We start from the raw sequence: 26,236 nt of genomic DNA, 5'->3' as shown, positions 1-26,236 counted from the left end.
ATTGCCAGGGCAGTATAACTACGCCACAAGTGACTCCATTTTGGAAAGAAGACACCCCAAGGTATTCCGTGAGGGGCATGGCGAGTTCCTAGAATTTTTTATTTTTTGTCGCAAGTTAGTGGAATATGAGACTTTGTAAGGAAAAAAGGAAAAAAAGGAAAAATCATCATTTTCCGCTAACTTGTGACAAAAAATAAAAAATTCTAGGCACTCGCCGTGCCCCTCACGGAATACCTTGGGGTGTCTTCTTTCCAAAATGTGGTCACTTGTGGCGTAGTTATACTGCCCTGGCAATTTAGGGGCCCAAATGTGTGAGAAGTACCTTGCAATCAAAATGTGTAAAAAATGGCATGCGAAATCCGAAAGGTGCTCTTTGGAATGTGTGCCCCTTTGCCCACCTAGGCTGCAAAAAAGTGTCACACATCTGGTATCGCCGTACTCAGGAGAAGATGGGGAATGTGTTTTGGGGTGTCATTTTACATATACCCATGCTGGGTGAGATAAATATCTTGGCAAAAGACAACTTTTCCCATTTTTTTATACAAAGTTGGCATTTTACCAAGATATTTCTCTCACCCAGTATGGGTATATGTAAAATGACACCCCAAAACACATTCCCCAACTTCTCCTGAGTACGGCGATACCAGATGTGTCACACTTTTTTGCAGCCTAGATGCGCAAAGGTGCCCAAATTCCTTTTAGGAGGGCATTTTTAGACATTTGGATCCCAGACTTCTTCTCACGCTTTAGGGCCCCTAAAAAGCCAGGGCAGTATAAATACCCCACATGTGACCCCACTTTGGAAGGAAGACACCCCGAGGTATTCAATGAGGGGCCTGGCGAGTTCATAGAATTTGTATTTTTTTGCATAAGTTTTGTTTTGTTTTTTTTCTCACAAAGTCTCACTTTCCGCTAACTTAGGACAAAAATTTCAATCTTTCATGGACTCAATATGCCCCTCAGCGAATACCTTGGGGTGTCTTCTTTCCGAAATGAGGTCACATGTGGGGTATTTATACTGCCCTGGCTTTTTAGGGGCCCTAAAGCGTGAGAAGAAGTCTGGAATATAAATGTCTAAAAATGTTTACGCATTTGGATTCCGTGAGGGGTATGGTGAGTTCATGTGAGATTTTATTTTTTGACACAAGTTAGTGGAATATGAGACTTTGTAAGAAAAAACAAACAAAAAATATATATATTTCCGCTAACTTTGGCCAAAAAAATGTCTGAATGGAGCCTTACAGGAGGGGTGATCAATGACAGGGGGGTGATCAATGACAGGGGGGTGATCACCCATATAGACTCCCTGATCACCTCCATCATTGATCACCCCCCTGGTAAGGCTCCATTCAGACGTCCGTATGATTTTTACGGATCCATGGATACATGGATCGGATCCGCAAAACACATGCGGACGTCTGAATGGAGCCTTACAGGGGGGTGATCAATGACAAGGGGTGATCAGGGAGTGTATATGGGTGATCACCCCCTGTCATTGATCACCCCCCTGGTAAGGCTCCATTCTGACGTCCGTATGATTTTTACGGATCCATGGATACATGGATCGGATCCGCAAAACACATGCGGACGTCTGAATGGAGCCTTACAGGGGGGTGATCAATTACAGGGGGTGATCAGGGAGTGTATATGGGTGATCACCCCCTGTCATTGATCACCCCCCTGGTAAGGCTCCATTCAGACGTCCGTATGATTTTTACGGATCCATGGATACATGGATCGGATCCGCAAAACACATGCGGATGTCTGAATGGAGCCTTACAGGGGGGTGATCAATGACAGGGGGTGATCAGGGAGTGTATATGGGTGATCACCCTCCTGTCATTGATCACCCCCCTGTAAGGCTCCATTCAGACGTCCGTATGATTTTTACGGATCCATGGATACATGGATCGGATCCGCAAAACACATGCGGACGTCTGAATGGAGCCTTACAGGGGGGTGATCAATGATAGGGGGTGATCAGGGAGTGTATATGGGTGATCACCCCCCTGTCATTGATCACCCCCCTGTAAGGCTCCATTCAGACGTCCGTATGATTTTTACGGATCCATGGATACATGGATCGGATCCGCAAAACACATGCGGACGTCTGAATGGAGCCTTACAGGGGGGTGATCAATGACAGGGGGTGATCAGGGAGTGTATATGGGATGATCACCCCCCTGTAAGGTTCCATTCAGACGTCCGCATGTGTTTTGCGGATCCGATCCATGTATCCATGGATACGTAAAAATCATACAGACGTCTGAATGGAGCCTTGCAGGGGGGTGATCAATGACAGGGGGGTGATCAATGACAGGGGGTGATCAGGGAATCTATATGGGTGATCACCCGCCTGTCATTGATCACCCCCCTGTAAGGCTCCATTCAGACGTCCGCATGTGTTTTGCAGATCCGATCCATGTATCCATGGATCCGTAAAAATCATACGGACGTCTGAATGGAGCCTTGCAGGGGGGTGATCAATGACAGGGGGGTGATCAATGACAGGGGGTGATCAGGGAATCTATATGGGTGATCACCCGCCTGTCATTGATCACCCCCCTGTAAGGCTCCATTCAGACGTCCACATGTGTTTTGCGGAATCCGATCCATGTATCCATGGATCCGTAAAATCTTACGGACGTCTGGATGGAGCCTTGCAGGGGGGTGATCAATGACAGGGGGTGATCAGAGAATCTATATGGGTGATCACCCGCCTGTCATTGATCACCCCCCTGTAAGGCTCCATTCAGACGTCCGTATGTGTTTTGCGGATCCGATCCATGTATCTGTGGATCCGTAAAAATCATACGGACGTCTGAACGGAGCCTGACAGGGGGGTGACCAATGAAAGGGGGGTGATCAATGACAGGGGGGGGTGATCAGGGAGTTTATATGGGGTGATCAGGGGTTTATAAGGGGTTAATAAGTGACGGGGGGGTGTAGTGTAGTGTTTGGTGCGACTTTACTGACCTACCTGTATCCTCTGGTGGTCGATCCTAACAAAAGGGACCACCAGAGGACCAGGTAGTAGGTATATTAGACGCTGTTATCAAAACAGCGTCTAATATACCTTTAGGGGTTAAAAAAATCACATCTCCAGCCTGCCAGTGAACGATCGCCGCTGGCAGGCTGGAGATCCACTCGCTTACCTTCTGTTCCTGTGAGCGCGCGCGCCTGCGTGCGCGCGTTCACAGGAAATCTTGGGTATCGCGAGATGACGTGCTGATGCGTCCAGGAGGAACAAATCAACCACCTCCCGGACGCATCGGCGCGTTAGGCGGTTGGGAGGTGGTTAAGTGCACGTTGCTATGGGCAACGAAAGCAGAATTGGTGCGTGGCTCCTTTAAGAGTTGCTGCAGCTGTGCAATTTTGGGGAGTATGATTGCAGTGTTCCACTTAGTGAGATGTGTGGGCACTTTAAACCTTGTTATTTGCCAATGTAATGTATTGTCATATGTACTCTGTATATCGCAATAACAGGCTGGTAGGGTGTTATTACAACCTTTCACCCATAGGTGGTGCTGTCACCACTTATCTAGAACAGGAAATAGGAAGTAGCTAGTCAGAGTGAGTGTGTGTCTGAGAGGAGTCAGGAGAGGATCAGTTTAGCCCTACTCCATCATGTACCTGCCATGTCAGTCCCTTGGCTCTGGCCAGGTCAAGGGAGCACGAAGTACAGATTACAGCAGTATAGCACAGACCAGCGAGTCTACGTCTGAATATAGAAAAAGTCTAGTGAAGATGAGAGCTACCTTAGCCAGTGGACTTCACAAGCACCAGTGACCGGGAGAAGCCTAAAAGCGCCTGGATACAACTGGATGAATATTGCACAGAATTATCCTTTTTCACTAAATGCTTTCTGGGACATAATGAACCTGAATACTTCAGGAGAGCATCCTGCATCAAATAATGTAGCAGAGAGTTTTCCTGTCATGAGGGAGAACGCCCTTATTGGATTGCTCAAGATAAAATAAGGAAAGCATTATATTCAGTACCTGAGTGCTAGAGCATAGACAAAGTCAAGACTAGATATAGAGAGAAGGAAACTCCTTAAAGTACAATTGCCAAGCCTGTTATAGGATTATAGTGGATATTATTGGGATTATCAACTTTGCCATCTGAATTAACTGTATTGACTACCTGGAGACAAGTGATTGAAGTAAAAGTTTGTTTTTCTACAACTGACTCCTCATCTTTCACTCACTAATCTTTGCACCCAACGCTGCTGGCGTCATGAACATCACAGAGGCCCAGCCACCAAAGCACCTTAAATACCCATTACCATCAAGGGCATCTCAACCACCATCTGGCTGGTGTTCCCTGCAATAGAGAGTGTCCAGGAGGATCTAGTGCTGTCTTCCCCTCCACTGCAGGCCGGCCCAGAGGACAACTGAACTGTGAGTACTACTACCCTCACTCAGCACATCACCACCGTTACACTCACATAACACCCCTAGGGCATGGGCATTGCATGATGCTCTGGCAGGCAGATTATAGCCCCTAACAGACTCTAGCAAGGTTATTTTCCCCGGCAGTACTCACTCAGACCTCTGGACTGCATCTCAGGATCCAGGGAAGAAGGACCTGCATTTTCCCTTTTCCAAAATGGCCGCAGTTTCTACTTCCTGTAAGGGGTACAGTTGGTTTCTCTCTCCTGGGAACTTGTATTGAGCACTTTAGTTCCTTCTGCTGTAAGAATAGTTCCTCTGTGGAGGCGGGCTGTTTGGTTTTCTCCCCTCTGCTAGGTGGATGCCTTCCTCTCAATACAAATACAAGATGGCCGATTAACCCCTGTTTTGCCACTGTGCTGCTATTGATGCAGATTCACATTCTCCAGCAGTAAGTAGATGCTATAAAGTCTCTTGTAGGGGGTTTTACAGATAGAGGAAGCCTTCAAGATGCAAAAGTAGATCCTCTTTGTGATGCCAAAATTGCAACGTGCACCCCCCCCCCCCCCAGGGCCCCCTATTTTGCTACCCAGGTTTAGTCGGAATGCCGAGTGGTGTAGTGAGGCCTAAATGTCTCTCTATGCGCGTCACGGAGCTCCTACATGGACACTGCTGGATCCCAGGCTTTGGCTCCGAAGCAATAAATAGAGGGAATAATTGAGGGATTTGAATAAATAACTTGAGTCCAGACCTTGATATGAAGTTCAGTGGCAGCTTTACTTGAATAAACATTTCTCTAAATGGTTTTTTAGGCTTTGTCTTGGTTCCAGCAGGGTTTGGCATGAACTGGCAGGCAAACTCAACTCTGCATTATCTCTTTCTCTCTGCTGTACTGACAAGCTAGCTCAGTAACTTTAATTCCTTCTTTATCCTGCACTCCACTCTTTAGTCTGACTTAGTTCAGCCAAGGAATAGGTTAGTCTCCTGTCAGCTCCAACATGGAGTCTGAACCGGAATCATCTAGAACTGCCCCACCTCCTTCTGGTAGCAAGCAGAACTGGGGAAGAAATGGGGAAGATTGTAATGGTGAGTTCCATTCTGTCTAAGGATACATCTGCCATATTTGCTGCCTCCTGCTGGTGAACCAGATAAATTACATTTATAACAGTTACATACCAATATTATAGATGCACATTGTGGTGAACCTGGAACAGAATACATAGATGACATTGTGTTAGCCCATAAAAGATAGTAGCAAGGTACAGGAGTGGTAACACCACTCTAAGGTGTTACAATTGTGATTATCCATATTGCCTCCTTTGCTGGCTTGATTTATTTTTCCATCACGTTATAAACCACTCCTTTCCAGGGGTTACAACCACCCTGCAAACCAGCAGCGGTGGTCGTGATTGCACACTACAGGAAAAAGCATTGGCCTATGCACACTCCCACAGTCAGGGCCGTCTTTACCAAGGGGCAAAAGGGGCAGCTGCCCTGGGCCCAGTTGCTCCTGGGGGGCCCAAGGCAGCTGCCTCTTGAGCCCTGCTAGCTACTGCCCCGGGTGTCAGGCTGTCGGCTACACAGGCATCATGATCGTACTGTGTTAATGATCTTAATTCTAGGACCTTAATGAGTTTTGCTCTAGGACCTTAATGACATCATTACCATGTGACCAGTAACCTAGCAATTACTGGTCACATGGCTATGAGGTCATCACAGGTCCTACTGAGTGTTGCAAAAGTTAACTGTGGAGCTCTTTTGTGTAAAGATTACATCAGAAAAAGGTGACAGGGGCTGTTATGTTAATATACTGTAAACTACTGTATAGTGGGGTGCTGTATACTGTGTGGTGGGCTGTATACTGTGTGGTGGGCTGTATATTGTGTGGTGGGCTGTATACTGTGGGGGGGGGTGGCCTGTATACTGTGTGGGGGCCTGTATACTGTGTGGGGGCCTGTATACTGTGTGGTGGGCTGTATACTGTGGGGGGGCCTGTATAGTGGGGGGGAGTGCTATACTGCTGTACTGTATAGTGTGGGGGGCTGTATACTGTGGGTGCGGTATAGTGTGGAGTGCTATACTGCTGTACTGTATAGTGTGGGGGGCTGTATCGTGTATAGTTTGGGGTGCTGTATACAGTGAGGTGTTGTATACCGTGAGGTGCAGTATACTGTGGGGTGCTATACTGCTGTACTATATACTGTGGGGTACTGTATAGTGTGGGGTGCTAAACTGCATACTGTGTGGTGCTGTATACTATAGGGTGCTATACTGCATACTGTGGGGTGCTGCGGTGCACTGTAACACTAGGGTGAGCCGAGCCCTGGTCTCCTTCCTGCAGAGCGGTGCCCACTTCCAGCCCAGAGCACTGATCCTGAGCCGCTGGAGTCTTCAGAACTGGAAGTATTTACAGTCATTCACTGGACTCTACCAGGTGTGTGGATTTTTTGTGTGTGTGTTGTGGTGGAGGGCGTGATTGCATGCTAAGGTGTGGGAAGGCGGGATCCAGGGGGCCCAAGTAAATTTTTGCCCAGGGTCCAATCAATATTAAAGACGGCCCTGCCCACAGTCCCTGCCTTTAGGGAGGCCAAAGCCTTTTCCTATAGTGTGCAAGCACAACCACCACTGCTTGATTGCAGAGTGTTTTCATAACTAGAGATAAGTTATTTTGAAAAAATGTGGTTCGATCCGAATTTATTCATGGGAAATCGAGTTAAAAAACGGCTGCAGAGAGCCTTTATAGTGGTGTAGAACACTGCCTTGCAGTAACACGCATAGGGAGTCTGCTGTGGTAGTGAAATAATACTGTGAGTCAGTATGACATGCAGATGACAGGAGTCGCTCTTAGAATAACTGCACACTTCACTTATTCACTGACCAAATAACTCAAGTGTGAATTCAGTCTTACAGGTCGATGTTAGCGCCAAGAAAAAGCGCACTCCTTTTACACCATCGTCAGCTGATTCCAAATCGATGTCTACAGAACCTGTTCTATTAAACAATTATACAAGTTGAGCACCCAACAGAGTGAAGAGGGTGTCAGCAGTAAGTTGTGTTGATGTCACAGATTATTTTGCCCTTCCTCTGATCCGTCAGAACAATTACCCCCAAAAAACGGATCCTGTCTATGAAGCATTCGCCTTCATTCGGTCAGCATTTGGTCAGTAATCCATCAGTATTGCTAAAGCCAAAAAACACAGGAGTGGATCCAAAACAGAGATGACACGTGAATGGAATATTTGCATGTCTTCTGTGTTTGTACCCACTCCTGCTTTTGGCTACCAAATCACAAGCCAATTCTGATGGGAACATGCAGGCCTTACAGCTTCTACACAGACAGGATCTGTTGTGTGTCTCATTTTTCCTTCCTTCTGACAGATCAGAAGAAGGGTCAAATACATGATGTCAGCCAGGCCGAAAGGCAAACTAGTGTCCCGGTCATGAAGTGGGGGGGGGGGGGTGGAAACAGCATGAGAAGTCCACAGAGTGGCCCTATGACATACTAGTGAGGTGGAAGCGGCATGAGCGGCCCTATGACAGAGTATGTAGGTGGTGGCAGCATCAGGAGGAGGCCACAGAGTGGCGCAATGACAGTGTGGTGGTGGCGGCAGCATCAGGAGGCCACAAAGAGGCACAATGACAGAGGTTCGAGGTGGCATCAGCAGCAGCATCAGGAGGAGGCACAATGACAGTGTGGATGTGGCAGCAGCAGCTTTAGGAGACCACAGAGTGGCAAGGTGAAATAATGTTGAGGTGGCAGCAGCATCAGGAGACCACAGAGTGACCTGGTGACAGAGTCGGGAGGTGGCAGCAGCATCAGGAGACCACAGAGTGGCAAAGTGACATAGTGTGAAGGTGACAGCAGCATCAGGAGACCACAGAGTGGCAAGGTGACTTAGTGTGGAGGTGGCAGCAGCATCAGGAGACCACAGAATCACCCGGTGACAGAGTGGGGAGGTGGCAGCAGCATAAGGACACCACAGAGTGGCAAGGTGACATAGTGAGGAGGTGGCAGCAGCTTTAGGAGACCACAGAGTGACCCAGTGACAGAGTAGAGAGGTGGGTTGCAATACGAGTACCAGCTGAAGATGGTGGGTGATAAAAGGAGCACTTGGCATCAGGTGGGTGGCAGCATCAGAATAGTAGCTGAGACAGGTATCCAGAAGAAACTCTTTTGTCAAAGTGTTGGTGTGGCACCATGGATGATCTAGTCTGATGCATCAGGAATTGTTGGGTGGAAATCCTGGCTGATCCACGCCTGATTTATCTTGACAAAGATCAGTCTCTCCACATTTTGGGTGGACAGGCAAGTTCTTCGTGGGGTAACTATGGCCCCCGCTGCACTAAACACCTGCTATGATGCCACATTACTGGCCGTGCAGGTCTAGTGCAAACTCTGCTAGTTGCGGCCACAAATCCAGTTTGGCTGCCCAGTAGTCCAGCGGATCTTCAATGTGGGGTGGCTGGGTACTGTCCAAGTATGCCACCACCTGCTTGTTCAGGTCCTGCTCCAGGTCTAGCTGCTGCTGCTGGTGAGTAGTTTCTTCACTAGGTAGGTGAATAAAGCTGCTCATCAGCGACTCTAGACTCAAGTTGCTGCTGATGTGCACCTGAGTGTAAAAACCACCCATTTCGCTACACATTGCTTGTGCTCCAATGTCCTCCTCCTCCTCCAGTTCAGCCCCCACAGGGATCATGTGTCCATGAGATCTAGACGCCACGTCTCCAGTCCCCTGACCAGCCAGATATACCAGCATGTGTTTCAGGACATGAAGCAGTGGAGTGACGTGGTTCATCCCGTAGTCCTGGCAACTAACAAATAACGTGGCCTCCTCAAAGGGCCTGAGCAAACGGCAGGTGTCATGCTTGAGCTGCCACTGGCCCACATCGAAGTTACACAGAGAAGTACTGAAATTTCTTGGATAATCAAGAAATCATTTATGGCCTTTCTCTGTTCGTATAGTCGGTCCAACATATGGAGGGTGGAATTCCAACTGGTGGAAACGTCGCATATCAGCCTATGTTGGGGGATGCCATTCTGCCGCTGCAGCTCAAGGAGGCTGTGCTTTGTGGTGTACGAGTGGCTGAAGTGCATGCAAAGTTTCCTAGCCATTTTTAGGATGTCTTGCAGATGGGTGGAAGACTTCAGGAACCGTTTGACAACTAGATTGAACACATGTGCCATGCAGGGCGCATGGCTCAGCCCTTCTTTGACGCAGCGCCAAAACCATGTTCTTCCCTTTGTCGGTCACCATGGTTCCGATTTTGAGTTGTCGCAGAGAAAGCCAGGATTCGATTTCTTGATGAAGGACACGGAGCAGTTCCTCCCTTGAGTGACTCTGTTCGCCCAGGCAAACGAGGTGCAGAACAGCGTGACACTGCTATGCCATGCACATGTGGTATGCTGGAGGGGCACTGTGAATTGTCCCTGCAGTGGAGGCTGAGGACACAGTGGAGGATCAGGAGGCAGAGGCGGACATTGCTGCAGGACCAACGGCGTGACAACGTGGAGGCGGAAGCGGCGTCACTTAGCCAATTTGCTGGTGTGGCTGTGCAGGAACCTGTCACGGCCTTGTTGTTGTGTGCCGTGACACATTAGCTGTGCATGCTGGTTGCCAGAGCAATGTTTGTGCTTTCCTCCTTTCTCCTGGTTCTTTCCCTGTCTGGTGCTGGAGGGGTTAACTTCCTCATTGGCTGTGGTCACTTGGTGTTTATATTGCCTGTGGTTTGCAAGCTGGAGTCAGTTGTTCTCCAGCTACTGTTTGTGCTGGAGCTATGCTTCTTTCCTGGGTGTTCCTTCTGTCCATTCCTTGAGGGCCACCTAATGGGATTGATGTCATATTGATGCCACCTCAATGTCTCCTTTATTTCTTCTTCCCTATTCTATGTGTGGTGTGGGTTATGTTCAGGGTTTGTGTTATGTCTAGTTTGGTGTTCCATGTCTGCTCTGTGTTTGGTGTTTGTTGTCCAGCATGGTTGCTAGACATTCTCTTGTCTGTCTGAACCTTTGGCGAGAGGGCCCCGGGGTTCCCCATAGGGGCACTTACAAGTCTGTGTGCAGCTCTGCCTGGGGCCGCCATGCATCCTGTCCACATGGGGGTCCAAGCAGTAACTGGTGTGCTGGATACCTGTGTGTTTTGTTGGTACTGTGTCCTATATGGAGTGTGGGCTCCAGTACATGTACATGGGTTCCAGCTGTTGTGGCTGCGGCAGGTAAGTTTGTTGTTCTGTGTTCTTACCTGCTGATCCAGTAGCTGTTAAGTCTTCTCCTGTCCCTGCATCTAGGCCGGGCGAGACTCTTCCATATTTTGGAGGTACACGTTGTCTCAAGCCCTTTCATTATCTGTAGGGATGTTCAGGGATTCCAGGGTCCGAGGTTCCTGGCTATGAGCCGTCCTACCATCTGGGTCCATTCATATGGATAGGAGTCAGGGCCAGGATTAGAGTGGCTTTAGGAGTTTTTCTCCCTTATCCCGGCTCCAGGCCTAGTTGCCACCCCATTCACCCTTATGCTGTTCGGCGGGGAGTTTCCCCCACTCTTCGCCGTGACAGAGCCACATTCACCCAGTGGGCCGTAAAGGACATGTATTGTCCCTGACCGTAGTTACAGCTCCACACATCGGCGCTGCCGTGCACTTTGGCAGACACCAACAAGCTTAAGGACTGGCCCACCTTCTTTTCTACATGTGTGTGTAGGGCTGGTACTGCCTTTTTGGCAAAGAAATGACGGCTTTGGACTCTCCACCTCGGGTCAGCACAAGCCATCAGTTCTCTGAAAGGTGCAGAGTCCACCACTTGAAAAGGGAGGGACTGCAGCACCAGCAACTTGGACAGGAGCGCATTAAGCTTCTGAGTCGTTGGATGAGTGCACGCATACTGTTGACTCTTGGCAATCGCTTCGGTGATCGATTGCTGACGGAATGACTGACGAGGAGTAGGAGGAGGAGGAGAAGGAGCATCAGGACCAGCAGATGATCGGAAGGACAGACAGCTTCCTTCTGCTGAGGTGGTGGGGCCTTGACTGCCTGAAACGGGTGCATGCCACTGGATGATGCAGCAGTTGGTGTGGCAGGCTGGACCACCACATGGGAGCCACAGTTCTTCCAGACCACTTTATGGTGACACTGCATATATGTTGATGCAGGGCAATGGTGCCAACATTGTGTCACGGAAGGTGTACAGGAAACTAGAAGACAAAAAATGAATATCCGACTCACTGGATCCAAAACTAAGGAACAAAACGGAGAGCCCTGCATCAGACCTGGCTCTGTCCCTGACTGCTCAGCCTATGCAAAAATCCCAATGGTAGATGATCGCATATCCTCGTACCTCGACTGTATAACACCTGAACACCCTATAATAGTGAGGGGACACGGCCACCGGCTCCCTACACTTGATACGGAGGGAGTCAGGGTCACCTGGGATCCAGCAAACAGAAAAACACAAATGAATGAACAAAACTTATCTCTAGAAGACTCAGAAGTAGGATCAGCATGCACACACTCCAGGAAGGAATATAAACCGCAAAGTGAAGCAGTCTGGGAAGGGATTTAAAGGGATGCAATCAGTGCAACTACATGACAGCTGAGAGAGGCTAACGAGATGAGAAAATGAAAGCAAAACAAAAGGAAGCTCAAGGAGGAGGTTCTGAAAGACATCTGTCAGAGCTTCTCAGATGTCTGGTGGTGACACATTGGCACCCTGGCCATGCTTCACCTTCTGCCCACAGATTCTAAATATGGCCATGTTCATATCCTCCTGCGGCTTAACAAAAAACTGCCACCCCGCCAAGTAGGTGATTTTACCCCTAACACTAGGCACTGACTGACTGCTACCTCCGCTGCTTCCGTGAACCCGTGCACCACTACATTACAGGCAGGTAGGTGCCTGCAAAGCGGGTGGTCTACCCCGGGCACGTTTGGCTACCGAGTGCGATCAGTTACATCATCATCATCGAGTACTGTCTGCACATCACTGATGTCCTCCTCAACGGTCTCTGGGTCAGGAGCCTCACCGCTTGCAACACCAGCTCCCACACCATTCTCCTCATCACTACTCGCCCACCTAGCGCAGGAAGCGGTGGATGTCTCCACATCTTAGCTGACCAGTAGCTGCTGACTGTCCTCTAGTAGCTCGTCCTTGCTGTATAGTGGGGCTGAGCCCACAGCATTTAATGCTTCTCTGGCTGAGGGAACAGAAAAGGACAGAGGCAGGTTGAGGACAGGTGAGGGCACAGGGCCTGCTCCCGGGCCATGACAACTAAGAGTTGTGTCTGACGAACCCACCGACTCTTAGCTGGGAGTGTCTGATGTCACTTGGGATGAAGTGGATTACCAAGTCAACTATTCAAGAACAACTGGGTTGCTGGTCAAGACACGACTGCTAGATGACACCGGGAGCTCAGGCCTCTCACTGCGACTCCTGCTGCCACATCCCCTTACTCTGCTGCGACCTGTGTCTGCGCCAGAAACATCTAGGCCTCTGTCACTCCCTTGTGCACGGCCTGGCACTTCTCAGCCTGACATACTGTTAGATCAAATAAATAAAAAGAAAATTAAAACACCCCCAAAAAAGTCTGTAATTTTCTCACTTCACTACACAACGGCTAATAACCCCTTTTTTCCCCCTACTAATACACACAAAAAAGGGCTTTAGAACATATAACTGCACCGCTGAATGGCAAACATATTTTTATTTTGCCACTAATACATGACAAAAAGGGCTTTATAACATATAACTGCCCCGCTGAATGGCAAATAGGCCCTTATTTTTTTCCACTTATACACACCACAGAAGGCTTTAGAACATATAACTGCACTGCTGAAAGGCAAATATATTTTACTTTTGCCACTAATACATGGCAAAAAGGGCTTTAGAACATATACAGTAACTGCACCGCTGAATGGCAAATATATTTTTATTTTGCCACTAATACACGACAAAAAGGGCTTTAGAACATATAACTGCACCACTGAACAGCAAATAAATTTTACTTTTGCCACTAATGCACGGCAAAAAGGGCTGTAATTTTCGCACTTCACTACACAATTTTTTCCCCACTAATACAAGCCAAAAAATGCTTTAGAACATATAACTGCACCACACAATGCCCTTAAGACATAGAAATATTTCATTGTAATAAACCCGGTAATAGCTGTATCAAACAGCACTTGCACCCCAATAACAAGAACGGTTTGTTGGAATTACAGAGCTGTATAATGGCAATTTGGGTTCCCAGTCAGTGCAGCAAGGTGTAATAGTATTGTTCCTATTACCCAGGCTGTAACCTCCCCTACTGAACCCTGTTCAACATAAATGCTGTGGAGTGATTCCTCCCTATCCTTTCCCTCACAGGGCTGGCTGGTGATCTCGCCTTTCCAGAGTTCCTTGCGCCATATCCTAACAGATGCAGCATCCATTTTAGGAAAAAATGTGATTCGTTACATCGAAGAGTGAGTATATTCAGATTGGGTGCGAATAAAATTTTTCCTGAAATCATAGTCATGACCCCTGGAAACAAGCAATGTATAATGTAATGGAAAAATGAATCAAGCCAGCAAAGGAGGCAATACAATCACAATACATTAGTAAGTGACTTGTATTAACTTTATGTACATGATAAATGCCATTTTGTTGAAGTGAGACAACTCCTGTGAGCCATTTATAGCCATCTTATTGATGTTCTAGTTTACAATGCCTCATGCTTTTGATGACACATCCAAAAATAAACACCTACTATGCTAATACCTGCACTAATAGATACTGACATTTTGGAGATAAACACTACATAGGATATTAAAGTCTTAAGAAGCTTTTAGCTGCAACCTTTTCTGTGTGCACAAAATATTAAACTACTGCTACTTTAGCTTTTTTGCCAGTATGTACTAGGTTTATTTGACCATGACCACAAAAATGTCAATGTCACTTAGGAATCCAAGTCAAAAGTGAACAATATGGTAAACAGAAAATTATACAGATAAAAGTGTACTTAAAAAACAAAAACAACAATTTGATATGTCATACTGACATATCAAAGGTTTTGATCAGTGGGGATCTGAGCGCTGAGACCCCTGCCGATCACTAAAACTAAAGCCTCATTCACTCATCAGTGTTCCACGGACGTGTGCGGTATGTGTTCTCCACAGAAAGCACACGTCCCCATTCATTTTAATGTGTGTATTCAGACATCAGTGTTTTAGCACGGTCCGTGGATCAGTGTTTTTAGCACAGATACATGCTCTATTTTGTCCATGTTCACAGATCCATCACGCCCAATATAGTCTATGGGTCTGTGAAAGCCACAGATTCAACACGGATGCCATCCATGTTGAATCCGTGTTTCACGGATCATTAGGAAGATATGCTTTGAAAATTATTGTTTCACTTTGCAATGTCAGGGAAACACGGATGACACACGGATAACAAAAAACGGACACACTGATCCAACACGGATCCTTCACGGGCAGCTTCACAAATGCATCACTGACCACCGTTAGCACCGTAAATGTATGTCACAGAGACACAGAGACGGTGCAAATCTGCACCATTAGCAGTGGGTGTAAATTGTATATGTTAGCTGACACCGTATTGTAACAGCCAGGCCTATAGATTGCTGTAATCCTTCAGTGGTTAGACATATGCAGAGTGATCATATGGTGTCACTGGATTTCCATGGTAGCCAGGATCCTAACAAAGACCAAAGGTCTACCTTGTGTGTATGCTTATTGGGCTCTGGGCTTAAAAGCTGCCTGTCAGTTCAACTTTGACAGGCATAATGCAATGCACTATAGAAGTGATCAATGGAAGTAGAAATTAAAAAGTAAAAATTTAATAAAATCAAAAAAATTAAAAAAGGAAAAAAATAAGTAAACTTGTGACACAAAAAAAATGAAAAGACCTCACACAGCTCCATCAGTAAATTTTTAATTATGGCTCGCCTCTCAATAAAAAACTATATAAATTGGTATCGTTGTATATCATACTGACTGCAGAATTAAGCTATAGTAATACATCATTTATACTGCACATAGAAAGGTAAAACCAAAATAGCAAATACTGACTTCCAAAATAGCTTTGAAATGGATTATATTTACCCAAAACAGAAGCATTAAAAAAATTTAACTGTTACTGAAAAAATAAGTCCTAGTTGCTACGTCAAAAAAAAATTATGAATCATAGTTGGAACATAGTAATGAAAAAAAAATAAAAAAAAATGCTGTGTTCCTAAGATCCAAAGTAGTGGCATCATTATAGGCTATGGACCCCTTTGGGGCAATTTTGCTATTGCATTTTACTTACTTTGGTTTTAAAATCTTTTTTTCAGATGGTCTTTATTAAAAAATAAAATAAAATCAACAGTTTTACCTCTACAGCTTTCAGTTTCAGCGCATCTGCAAACTGTTGCTCTCTGTCACACACTGAATCTGTCAGGATGCTGATCAGGGATCTGCTCTGACTACTCGATAATTCAGCTTAAATGAATGTTTATGAGCTGTGAGGAGTTCAGAGATTAGGACTACAGACTTAGCCATCGAAGCAGCTACCCGATGGATTCATTGTGAGGAAGAGAATAAAGCCTCTTTCACACGAGCATGACGGATTGGCTCCGGATGCGTTCAGGGTGCGTTCAGCGCAGCATTTTGTAAGCAAGTTCCATCAGTTTTGTCTGTGATTGCGTTCAGTTCAGTTTTTTCCGCGCGGGTGTGTCACGGAAGGTGTACAGGAAACAAGACAAAGCAAAATGAATATATGACTCACTGGATCCAAAACTAAGGAACAAAAAGGGAGACCCCTGCAACAGACCTGGCTCTCTCCCTTACTGCTCAGCCTATGCGAAAATCCCAATGGTGGATGATCGCATATCCTCGTACCTCGACTATATAACACCTGAACACCCTACAATAGTGAAGGGACACGACCACCGGCTCCCTACACTAGACACGGAGGGAGTCAGGGTCACCTGGGATCCAGCAAACAGAAAATCACAAATGAATGTACAACACTTAACTTGTAGAAGACTGGGAAATAGGATCAGCATGCACACACACTCCAGGAAGTTGTATAAACCGCACACTAATGCATTATGGGGAGGACTTTAAAGGGATGCAATCAGTCCAACTACATGACAGCTGAGAGAGGCTAACGAGATGAGGAACTGAAAACAAAAAACAAAGAAAACTCAAGGAGGAGGTTCTGAAAGGCTTCTGTCAGAGCTTCTCAGCTGTCTGGTTGTGACAGTACCCCTCCCTCTACGAGTGGACTCCGGACACTCAGAGCCCACCTTCTCAGGATGGGACCTATGGAAAGCCCTGATGAGACGAGTGGCCTTAATGTCCGTCACTGAGACCCATATCCTCTCCTCAGGACCATAACCCTCCCAATGAACGAGGTACTGGCGAGAACCACGGACAAGATGAGAATCCACAATCCTAGAGACCTGAAATTCAAGATTCCCATCAACCATAATTGCAGGAGGAGGCAAAGGCGAGGGTACAATTGGTTGAACATAAGGTTTCAATAAGGACTTATGAAAAACATTATGGATCTTCCAAGTCTGAGAAAGATCAAGACGGTAGGCAACAGGATTGATGACAGACAGGATTTTGTAAGGCCCAATAAACCTAGGACTCAACTTCCAGGAGGGAACCTTCAATTTGATATTCTTGGTAGACAACCACACCAGATCACCAACATTCAGGTCCGGACCAGGCACACGTCTCTTATCTGCCACACGCTTATATCTCTCACTCATGCTCTTTAGATTATCCTGAATCTTTTGCCAAATAGATGACAAAGACGAGGAGAATCTGTCCTCATCAGGTAAACCAGAAGACCCCTCTCCCGAGAAAGTCCCAAACTGCGGATGAAACCCATATGCACCAAAAAATTGTGACTTATCAGAGGACTCCTGACGACGGTTATTTAAAGCAAACTCAGCAAGGGACAAAAAAGAACACCAATCCTCCTGATTCTCCGCCACAAAACAGTGCAGATTCTCCAGATTCTGATTGACGCGCTCTGTCTGGCCATTCGACTGCGGGTGGAAAGCAGAAGAGAATGACAACCGAACCCCAAGCGAGAACAGAGAGCCTTCCAGAATCTGGAAACAAACTGCGTGCCCCTATCAGAGACTATGTCTAAAGGAATACCATGCAATTTGACAATGTGATCAATAAATGCCTGCGCCAGCGTCTTAGCAAACCAGGAAAAGGGATGAAATGCACCATTTTGCTAAAACGGTCCACCACCACCAGAATCACAGTCTTCCCCGAGGAACGAGGCAGGTCCGTTATGAAGTCCATGGACAGATGTGTCCAAGGACGGGAAGGAATGGGTAAGGGAAGGAGAGGACCTGATGGCCGTGAATGAGGGACTTTGGCACGAGCGCAAGTCTCGCAGGCTGCCACAAAACCCTCAACCGACTTACGAAGCGCAGGCCACCAGAATCTCCGAGCAATGAGATCCACTGTGGCTCTTGCCCCCGGGTGCCCAGCAAGGACCGTATCGTGGTGTTCCTTAAAAATCTTGTGTCTTAAAGCGAGAGGCACAAACAACCTCCCAGGAGGACAAAGATCAGGAGCCTCTGACTGGGCTGCCTGCACCTCTGCCTCCAATTCAGGAAAAAGAGCAGAGACCACCACACCTTCAGCCAAAATGGGACCCGGGTCTTCAAAATTCCCACCTCCCGGAAAACAACGTGACAGGGCATCTGCCTTCACATTCTTAACCCCAGGGCGGAATGTGACAATAAAATTAAACCTTGAAAAGAACAAAGACCATCTGGCCTGTCTCGGGTTCAGACGCTTGGCTGACTCCAAGTAGGCCAGATTTTTATGGTCAGTAAACACGGTAATAGGGTGTCTGGCTCCCTCTAGCCAATGGCGCCATTCCTCAAAAGCCAACTTGAAGGCCAACAATTCCCTATCTCCCACATCGTAATTTCTCTCTGCGGAGGAGAGTTTCTTCGAGAAAAAGGCACACGGTCGCCATTTGGCAGGAGAGGAACCCTGAGACAAGACCGCACCCACACCCACCTCAGAAGCATCAACCTCAACTATGAAGGGTAGAGAAATATCAGGTTGTACCAAGATGGGAGCAAAAGCAAAACTCTCCTTGATATTAGAAAAGGTCTTACGCGCCTCTACCGACCAGGAAGAAAAATCTACCCCCTTTCTGGTCATATCAGTGAGTGGTTTAACAATAGAGGAATAATTCAAAATAAACTTCCTGTAATAATTGGCAAAGCCCAAAAAACGCATCAGCGCCTTCTGATTCTCAGGAAGCTCCCACTCAAGCACAGCGCGGACCATCTCGGGGTCCATGCGAAAACCAGAAGCGGAGAGAAGAAACCCCAGAAATTGAATTTCTGGAACCGCAAACACACATTTTTCCAGTTTCGCGTATAATTTATTCTCCCGCAGGATGAGCAAGACCTAACGTAAGTGTTCCTTATGAGTTTTGAAATCAGGAGAAAAAATCAAAATGTCATCCAAATACACTAATACAAATTTTCCCATTAAATGATAAAAAATGCTGTTTATGAAATGCTGAAAAACGGCTGGGGCATTCATCAAACCAAAAGGCATAACCAAATTCTCAAAATGGCCCTCAGGGGTATTGAAGGCCGTCTTCCATTCGTCTCCTTCTCTGACCCTGACCAGGTTGTATGCCCCTCTTAGATCTAATTTGGAAAAGACTTTAGCCCCAACAATCTGGTTAAACAGGTCCGGGATCAGAGGAAGCGGATAAGGGTCACGAATAGTGATACTGTTCAGCTCCCTGAAATCCAGACAAGGTCTTAAAGAACCATCTTTTTTCTTAACAAAGAAAAAACCAGCGGCAACAGGTGACTTCGAGGGTCGTATGTGTCCTTTTCTCAGACTCTCCGAGATATAAGCACGCATAGCGACCCTTTCAGGTTGGGAAAGATTGTATAAACGAGATTTAGGCAGCTTGGTGCCTGGGATGAGATTAATAGGGCAATCGTACTCCCTGTGTGGGGGCAAATCCTGAACTCCACTCTCAGAGAAGACATCCGAAAATTCAGAGAGAAAAGGTGGTACAGTCTTAGTAGAAACCTCAGAAACAGATGTCGTGAGGCAATTCTCTCTGCAAAAGTCACTCCAACCATTTATTTGCCTCGCTTGCCAATCAATGGTGGGGTTATGTTTAGTGAGCCAGGGTAGCCCCAACACAAGAGGAGTAGGTAATCCGTTAAGGACGAAACATGACACATCCTCAACATGAGCATCACTCACAATTAAACGAATATTGTGAACTATGCCCTTTAATGATTTCTGAGAAAGTGGAGCGGAATCAATAGCAAAAACAGGAATATCCTTTCCCAAAGTGCACACCTGGAAACCATGAGTTATCGCAAAATGATTATCAATGAGATTGACAGCTGCTCCACTATCTACAAAAATCTCACAAAAAATGTTCTTGCTCTCTAGCGCCACCCTGGCAGGCAGGACAAAACGGGAACTACAAGCAAACGGAAAACCTTCAATTTCCGCCTCAACCCTGCCAATAGTAACAGATGGAACATTTTTAAAAGATTTTTTCCTTTTTGTTTCTTTATTACTCCCAGAAAACTGCCTGAATCTCCTAGAGGGACAAACATTTGCCAAATGATTTATACCTCCACAACAAAAACAAACCTTCCCATGCGGGCTGAATCTTCTATTGTCAGAGGCAATCAACCCCAGCTGCATGGGCTCCGGCTCAGAAGGGGCTGACAGCGACTGAGACCCCTGCGCACAGAATGAGACCGCTGCACTGTCCTGGGACTGAGTATGACAGGAAGGAGAGATCTCTCCTCTCTCTCTAAGACGCCTGTCAATACGAACGGCCTGAGACATAGCAGAGTCCAAGGAGATAGGCCTCTCATGAAAGGCAAATGCATCTTTCAATCCCTCTGAAAGACCATGGCAAAATTGACTTCGGAGTGCAGCATCATTCCAACCAGTATCAGCTGCCTATCTCCGAAATTCTGAGCAGTATATCTCTGCGGATTGTTTACCCTGGCATAACAGACGTAGTCTAGACTCAGCCAAAGCAACACGATCCGGATCATCATATATCTGACCCAGGGCTAAAAAGAATTCATCCACTGAACGGAGGGGCCGTGCCCCCACCGGCAGCGAAAAGGCCCACGACTGAGCGTTACCCCTGAGCAGCGATATAATGATCCCCACCCTCCGTTCCTCATCACCAGAGGAATGGGGAAGAAGGCGAAAATGGAGTTTGCAAGCCTCTCTGAAACGCACAAAATTCTCACTACCCCCGGAGAACGTATCCGGGAGCGAGATCTTAGGCTCAGAAAAAACTCAAGCTGAACCGGTCACTAGAAACTGAGAAAGAGTCTTACGGAGATCAGCTACCTCCAATGAAAGACCCTGGAAGCGTTCAGTCAAAAGTGAAACCGGATCCATGCTTGAGACGGTTTTGGCGGTTTATAATGTCACGGAAGGTGTACAGGAAACAAGACAATGCAAAATGAATATATGACTCACTGGATCCAAAACTAAGGAACAAAAAGGGAGACCCCTGCAACAGACCTGGCTAACGAGAGAGGCTAAGAGAGGCTGAGAGAGGCTAACGAGATGAGGAACTGAAAACCAAAAACAAAGAAAACTCAAGGAGGAGGTTCTGAAAGGCTTTTGTCAGAGCTTCTCAGCTGTCTGGTTGTGACAGGGTGCAATGCGTTTTGATGTGTTTTTCCCGTGCGTGATAAAAAACGGAAGGTTTACAAACAACATCTCTTAGGCCTCTTTCACACGGGCGTCGCGTGTGAGGGCCGGATAGGAAGCGGGTGCGTCGCTGGAAAATGCACGATTTTTCCGCGCAAGTGCAAAGCGTTTTAATGCGTTTTGCACGCGCGTGAGAAAATTCGGCATGTTTGGTGCCCAAACCCGAACCGGACTTCTTCACCGAAGTTCGGGTTTGGGTTAGGTGTTCTGTAGATTTTATTATTTTCCCTTATAACATGGTTATAAGGGAAAATAATACAAACCGGATTCCCAAAAAGTTGGGACACTAAACAAATTGTGAATAAAAACTGAATGCAATGATGGCACATGTCAATATTTTATTTGTACTAGAACGTAGATGACAGATCAAACGTTTAATCCGAGTAAATGTATCATTTTAAAGGAAAAATACGTTGATTCAAATTTTCACGGTGTCAACAAATCCCAAAAAAGTTGGGACAAGTAGCAATAAGAGGCTGGAAAAAGTAAATTTGAGCATAACGAAGAGCTGGAAGACCAATTAACACTAATTAGGTCAATTGGCAACATGATTGGGTATAAAAAGAGCTTCTCAGAGTGGCAGTGTCTCTCAGAAGCCAAGATGGGTAGAGGATCACCAATTCCCACAATGTTGCGCAGAAAGATAGTGGAGCAATATCAGAAAGGTGTTACCCATCGAAAAATTGCAAAGACTTTGCATCTATCATCATCAACTGTGCATAACATCATCCGAAGATTCAGAGAATCTGGAACAATCTCTGTGCGTAAGGGTCAAGGCCGTAAAACCATACTGGATGCCCGTGATCTCCGGGCCCTTAAACGACACTGCACCACAAACAGGAATGCTACTGTAAAGGAAATCACAGAATGGGCTCAGGAATACGTCCAGAAACCATTGTCAGTGAACACAATCCACCGTGCCATCCGCCGTTGCCAGCTGAAACTCTACAGTGCAAAGAAGAAGCCATTTCTAAGCAAGATCCACAAGCTCAGGCTTTTTTACTGGGCCAGGGATAATTTAAAATGGAGGGTGGCAAAATGGAAGACTGTTCACGATTCGAAGTTCTTTTTGGAAATCTGGGACGCCATGTCATCCGGACCAAAGAGGACAAGGACAACCCAAGTTGTTATCAACGCTCAGTTCAGAAGCCTGCATCTCTGATGGTATGGGGTTGCATGAGTGCGTGTTGCATGGGCAGCTTGCATGTCTGGAAAGGCACCATCAATGCAGAAAAATATATTCAGGTTCTAGAACAACATATGCTCCCATCCAGACGTCATCTCTTTCAGGGAAGACCCTGCATTTTTCAACAAGATAATGCCAGACCACATTCTGCATCAATCACAACATCATGGCTGCGTAGGAGAAGGATCCGGGTACTGAAATGGCCAGTCTGCAGTCCAGATCTTTCACCTATAGAGAACATTTGGCGCATCATAAAGAGGAAGGTGCAACAAAGAAGGCCCAAGACGATTGAACAGTTAGAGGCCTGTATTAGACAAGAATGGGAGAGCATTCCTATTTCTAAAATTGAGAAACTGGTCTCCTCGGTCCCCAGACGTCTGTTGAGTGTTGTAAGAAGAAGGGGAGATGCTACACAGTGGTGAAAATGGTCTTGTCCCAACTTTTTGGGGATTTGTTGACACCATGAAATTCTGATTCAACATATTTTTCCCTTAAAATTGTACATTTTCTCAGTTTAAACTTTTGTTCCGTGATTTATGTTCTATTCTGAATAAAATATTAGAAGTTGGCACCTCCACATCATTGCATTCAGTTTTTATTCAAGATTTGTATAGTGTCCCAACTTTTTGGGAATCCGGTTTGTAGCATTCTTAATGCAGAATGCATAGTACAATAGGGCTAGAGGGGTTAAAAATAATAAACAAATTTAAACCCCCTCATCCACTTGGTCGCGTAGCGGACCTCCTCTTCTTTCTTCTTTCTTCAGGACGTGGGTAGAGGACCTTTGATGACTTCACTGTGCTCATCACATGGTCCATCACCATGGATCATATGATACGGAACAACGGATCAGTGAAAAACGGACCGCAAAACAACAATGGTCATGTGCATGAGCCCTAAATGTGATGTTTTCCCCAAAGCCCATTAACCACTTCACATCCGGGCCATTTACCCCCTTCCTGACAGAGCCTAATTTTTCAAATCTGACATGTGTCACTTTATGTGGTAATAACTTTGGAACACTTTTACTTATCCAAGCCATTCAAAGACTGTTTTCTCGTGATACATTGTACTTCATGATAGTGGTAAATTTGGGTCAATATATTTCACCTTTATTTATAAAATAATCCAAAATTCACCAAAAACTTGAAAAAAATTCTGAATTTTCAAAATTGTTATTTCTCTGCTTTTAAAACAGAAAGTGATACCTCATAAAATATTTATTACTTAACATCCCCCATATTTCTACTTTATGTTGGCATAATTTTGTAAATGTCATTTTATTTTTTAGGAAGTTAGAAATCTTACAATTTTAGAAGCAATTCTTAAAATATTTAAGAAAATTTCGAAAACCCACTTTTTAAGGACCAGTTCAGGACTGAAGTCACTTTGTGGGGCTTACATAGTGGAAACCCACCATAAATGACCCCATTGTAGAAACTACACCCCTCAAGTTACTCAAAACTGATTTTACATAATTTTTGGGGCCTGTAATCTAACTGGCCAACAGTAAAATTGTTGTACGGTGACCGCGTAATGTACCTCCAGCCACATTATCAATTGTTCTTTTCTGTACGGTGAATGAATATTTTTTGGGGCCTGTAGTCCACTGGCCTGCAGTAAAATTGATATCCATAGACCGTCTAATATACCCCTCAAGTTACTCAAAACTGATTTTACAAACTTTGTTAATCCTTTAGGTGTTCCACAAGAATTAAAGAAAAATGGAGATGACATTTCTAAATTTCAGTTTTTTAGCAGATTTTCCATTTTAATTCATTTGTTTTGTAAGGGATCGCTGTACTTGGGGGGTCATTCTCACAAGAATCGTCCTCCACCGCAGCTTTCGGGGCCAAACATTGCATTTATTGGGACATTTTTCATACACGGAACAGTCCAGTTAATAATCACTGGGTGTGGTGAGGTTCCCACATACATTAAAACAAAACAAATACCTGCCCCGGCTGGGCTCTCACTACACCTGTTAACGTGGCCCTGACTCAGCTACAGAACCCTGTTCACACACGGAACCCATATGCGGCTTTTTTTTCAGCCCGTAGTTCCCCAACCCTATCGGGCTGTAATCAGTCCCGTACCTGTATGGGGAAGTGTGGCCCAACAGACTGGCAACTCCCTCTACCAAGCCTAGCCAGCAGTCCAAGTAAAATCCAGCCCAGAAAATGTATAAAAAATGTCTCAGCAAACAATGCTTTGCTGAGACTACTGCCACTCTCTGGATTTTATCTGTCTCACCCATCTGAGGTACCTGAAGTGTGAAAACACACCTTCTAGCACTGTTCACATTACCACAATTTCTTTCACATCGAGGGTTAACAGCCAAACAAAACTCAATATTTATTACCCTGATTCTGCGGTTTATAGAAACACCCCACATGTGGCCGTAAACTGATGTAAGGGCACACGGCAGAGCGCAGAAGAAAAGGAGCGCCGTATGGTTTTTGGAAGGCAGATTTTGCTGAACTGGTTTTTAGAGGCCATTTCCCATTTGAAGCCTCCCTGATGCACCCTTACAGTAGAAACTCCCCAAAAGTGACCCCATTTTCGCAACTAGGAGATAAGGTGACCAGTTTTATTGGTACTATTTTGGGGTACATATGATTTTTAATTGCTCTATATTACGTGTTTTGGCACTGTTTTTATTTTGTATTTTTTACAACATTCATCTGACAGGGTAGATCATGTGCTATTTTTATAGAGCAGGTTGTTACGGACGTAATGATATCAAATATGTCTACTTTGTTTGTTTGTTTGTTTCAGTTTTACATTATAAAGCATTTTTGGAAAAAATTATGTTTTTGTGTCTCCATTTTCTGAACGCCATATTTTTTTTATTTTTTTGCTGATTGTCTTGTGCAGGGGCTTGTTTTTTGCAGGAAGAGTTGACGTTTTTATTGGTACATTTTTTGGGTACATATGATTTTTTGATAATTCATTATTACACTTTATGGGGCAAGGTGACAGTTTTTATTTATTTATTTTTACAGCATTCACTTGAGGGGTTAGGTCATGTGACATTTTTATAGAGCAGATCGTTACAGACGTGGCAATACCTAATATGTATACTTTTTCTTATTTATTTAAGTTTGACACAATAATAGCATTATTGAAACAAAAAATTATTTCTTAGTGTCTCTATAGTCTGAGAGCCATAGCTTTTTTTTTGACTGATTGTCTTAATTAGGATCTCATTTGTTATAGGATGAGGTGACGTTTGATTGGTACTATTTTGGGGGGCATTCACCTTTTTGATCGCTTGGTGTTGCACTTTATGTGATGTTAGGTGACAAAAAATGACTTTTTGGCACTGGTTTTATTTAAAAAAAATTACGGTGTTCACCTAGGTCCTGTGATATTTTTATAGAGCTGGTTGTTATGGATGCGGCGATACCTAACATTTTTTATTTATTTTACTTTAACACAATAATAGCAGTTTTGAAGCAAAAAAAACATGTTTTAATGTCTCCATGTTTGTTTTTTTTGAGCAATTTTCTTATGTAGGGGCTAATTTTTTGCAGGATGAGGTGATGGTTTTATTGGTACTATTTTGTGGGACATATGCCTTTTTGATCACTTAGAGTTGCACTTTTTGTAATATAAGGTGCTTTTTTTGACACAGTTTTTATTTTAAATTTGTATGGCGTTTATCGGACAGGGTGGATCATGTGATATATTTATAGAGCCAATCGTTATGGACACGGCAATACTAAATATGTCTATTGTATTTAATTTTTTCTATTTTTAACTTTTTTTAGTTACTTAATTGGGTTTTTTTTTTTTTTACATGTGAAACCTTAATTTTTATTTTTTTAAAGCACTTTATAATTTTTTTTTTACACTTTGTGCCCCCTATAAGGTCATACAAGACTTTTGGGGGACGTTTAACT

The sequence above is a fragment of the Bufo gargarizans genome, chromosome 3 (genome assembly GCF_014858855.1).
Source record: "Bufo gargarizans isolate SCDJY-AF-19 chromosome 3, ASM1485885v1, whole genome shotgun sequence".
Taxonomy (NCBI): Eukaryota; Metazoa; Chordata; class Amphibia; order Anura; family Bufonidae; genus Bufo; species Bufo gargarizans.
This window is presented reverse-complemented; position numbering follows the sequence as displayed.